Genomic DNA, 3,621 nt, shown 5'->3' on the forward strand with positions numbered 1-3,621 from the left:
TTGGTTTTTTGGTTCTATTCTACGTGAATTTGCGAGATCTCGTGGGTCCTCGAGACTTCAGCTGTCAGTCACGGCCGCAGCCGATCCGCAACCAATCCGGACCTGGTGGGTGTTGACGATCCGCAGCCGTTACGCATCTGGCGGAAATCGGGGGTCACTCAGCATGAGAAGGTGGAGCAGCTCTCACACGCGTCCCATCTAAAATACTGAGCACCATTAAAACTAAAACATTTATTCAATACTCTTACAAAACCACTTTTTCTTTCATATGCTATAAAATTGAATGAGACGCCCCAAAATTAATGAAAGTAGAGATTTGTACAATCAAGTTATTTTGGGTAATTAAAATTGGGTGGTTAGAAAGAACATTGATATAGGAATACGGGTCAGTTTGAAATCACCATTTAGGAACATGACACTGGATACAAACTATAGACTCTTACTTGCTTAATTGTAACTTTTAAGCAAAGGATCTGAACGCTTACACTACTGCACTTCCCTCATTAATTCTAAAGTAGAAGTACTGTAAACAAATGAGACGATAACTGAAGTGTTTCACAGCCTCCTCCGGGCCACTACGCTTTACAATGTGTCCCACTCCATTGGTTTTGGTGGTGCATCTGCTGGGCTTCCCTGGTTTTTTATTATAAATGAAGTGTATTTATTCTGTTCAGCTGTAAATCTAACAAAATGCAGCCAGTTAAACTGTGAAAACTTGAGCCATTGCCATTTTATTGGAAAAAAAGGTTTTAAGATGTAAACCTGGAATATAATACCAAGTGTCCAAACTGAGAGGAAATGTAAACTTTACATTTTGATAATATATATACATATTTTAAATTGCCTTGTGATGCGAAACTCCTGGGAAAACTATAGAAAAGCAGGAGGGACAACCAAAAGCCTGAAGGGGGAATCATTATTTATAAAATGGCTCCATGTCTTATGTGCATTAGTGTCGAATACACAGTGTGCTGCTCTCTTTCTCCTCAGGCGGAGGGGAGGAATATAAATGACGGTATTTTACTTAGTAGGAATCCAGGCACAGACAACACACACAACACGTTTGAACACACACACAGACGTGTGTACACGCACATGCCTAAATGTACAGGTACATGTACTGAATGCACGCGCACACACACACACACAGACGCGCACGTGTGTGTGTAACAAAGTGTGGCTTTTTTTTATTGTGAACTTGTGTAAAATTCCAATGTTGCCAGATGGGTGTGCACACATCTGTGTGGGATTGTGTGTGTGTTTGTGTGTGTACATTGTGCATGTGTGTGTGTGTATTTGTGTGTGACAAAGTGTGGCTTTTTTTACTGCGAACCTGTGTGAAATTCCAATGTTGCCAGATGGGTGTGCGCACATCTGTCTCTGTGTGTGTGTGTGTGTGTGTGTGTGTGTGTGTGTGTGTGTGTTGCGTGTGTTTGCGTGTGGAGAGAAACCATGTGCAGGGCTACTGAAAGGATTGTCCTGAGCGGCTATTTGGTCATAAGTGTGTGTGTGTGTGTGTGTGTGTGTGTGTGTGTGTGTGTGTGAGAGAGAGTCCCCTCTATTGCCCCATTCACTGAAACTAAAAGGTTAAGAGATGACCCCACAGAGCCAGACATTTATGACCACATAAACACTGTTTTGTTGTTGTTGTTGTTGTTTTTTAAACCTTTCTTTTGCCGTGTCGGTAAAGTCAACATCAGGCTTCTAAAAAGTATCTTCAGAGATTGATAAGCTGATATTTTGAGGTGTTTACCAACATATACTTGGATGTGGAGTAAGGAAGTAAGTAAAATGTATTAATAAAACGCTTATCAGAGATAAAAATCCCAAAGTGCTCTACATTGAACATCCAAGATGAAGTAGCAGAGTCAGCCTTGTTGCCAGTTTGGCCCAGTGACCCCCTGTGGTAGTGCAACGCCACGCGCCTGCCTGAGTTTAAGGGCTAGTCTCCCCCGTAATGCTTGTTGTTAGTATGTTGTGAAGTTGCCCATATTACAGTACTTTGAAATGTTTGCTCATAGTAATTTTTCTCTTTATATGCTGCTAACAAAAGACTTTGAAAGACATCTGAATTAGATGGTTTTGAATAGTGCTGTCAGTTGAACGCGTTATTAACGGTGTTAACGCGAACCCATTTTAAAACGGCATTTTTTTATCGTAAGATTAACGTTCTTTTTGGTCTTTGTCGTTTTTTACATGTTGTTGCATTAACTAGTAACGTTAGAAACACGACAACACCACACTGGATCTAGCTGGACCGGAAACACAACAACAGGCACGATGTGCACACGCCGTTTGGGCTTTGGAGCCGGCCAAAGAGTAGTAACGTTACGTTTTGAGTGGATGGCGAGCGTTAGACGCCAAAATGGACGCCGATAAGATTGTGGATGGAAAGTTTCCTTTTTAAAAGTTGCCAAATGTTCCACTGACGAGACCAAAGTGATCTGTATGTTTGGTCGTTAACGGAGCGATCATCGCAGCACGTCCAGTCTGAAACACCACTGGATGGCAAAGCACACAGCTGATAATAAGCCCCCCCCCCCCCGCCGTCAACGTATTTCTTTCACCCTCTTTTTGATGTTTGTTGTTACACTGTGTGAGAAAATATTTGCAATTTGAATATTGTAAGTGAGAAATTGAACACTACAGTTGGCTATATGCCAACGTTGTTTTCAATAAAAAAATAAAATTTTTCCATGTTAAGCGCATTAAAATGAGAAAAAAAATAATGGAACAAAATGAAATCCCAGGACATTTAGAATAGATACAAACGTGCGATTGATTGCCATTAGTTGAGAGTTAACTTTGACATTAATTAATCGCGATGAAATATTTCAATCGTTTGACAGCACTGGTTTTGAAATGCACCATCTTTATCTGAAAATATCTGGACTGAACCATTTGAAAGATTGATTTAAAGATTATAGTCCAAGGCTGGCTTTTTTTTTAGAAATCTGCTTTATTAAAAATGCCAATGCACACAGAAGATAATTGATAAAATGGGATGAGTTGCAGGAACTTTATACTGAAACAAAACTACAACATGAAAAAATATGAATAAAGGAAATTCTCGTCATTACACTCAAGATAATGACAGAAACTCCACCCCCGTCTCACCCATTCTACCTCCTTTGGGACTCTCTCCTTTGGTTTATTATCAATGCTTTATTATGCTCTCTTTCAATTTGTATATATATATTCATTTATTCTCTAATTATTTCAACTTCTGTGTTCATCCATCTTCCTCTTTCAGATGACATAGAAGAACAATGTTTCTCTTTCCTTTCTCTTGCTGACTCTTTTTATTTCAGTGTCCTCCTCTGACTCTCTCTCTCTCTCTCTCTCTCTCTCTCTGCCTCTTTTTCTACCAGTCTCTCAGACAGAAGAGTCACAGACCGCATTAACCTTTAAGAGCTAAAAAATCAATGCCCTGTTGTTAATTTGTGCTAATTTGCTTCCACTTAGTTTTACAGCAGACTTCTTCTTCTCTGCGCTGTGAATTTTAAAACCTCTCCTTGCAGCACATGACAACATGTACCGCCTGCACGCCTCCAGATGTTAACCCTCATGTTGTCCTTGGGTCAAATTGACCCGTTTTAAGTTTAAAAAAAAAATGTTGTC

The 3,621-nt window shown here is 40.0% G+C and overlaps 1 long non-coding RNA gene across 1 annotated transcript in view; it reads left to right on the plus strand.

The window, feature by feature from the left end:
- The window catches only part of LOC116701080 (uncharacterized), an 8,394-nt gene extending 6,212 nt beyond the window's left edge, over window positions 1–2,182 (plus strand). The window contains exon 3 of the long non-coding RNA XR_004334805.1: window positions 2,091–2,182. This is a non-coding gene — a long non-coding RNA (uncharacterized LOC116701080). The remainder of the gene's footprint in view (window positions 1–2,090) is intronic.
- Window positions 2,183–3,621: the final 1,439 nt, after the last annotated feature.

This window comes from Etheostoma spectabile, chromosome 13, assembly GCF_008692095.1.
Source record: "Etheostoma spectabile isolate EspeVRDwgs_2016 chromosome 13, UIUC_Espe_1.0, whole genome shotgun sequence".
Lineage (NCBI taxonomy): Eukaryota > Metazoa > Chordata > Actinopteri > Perciformes > Percidae > Etheostoma > Etheostoma spectabile.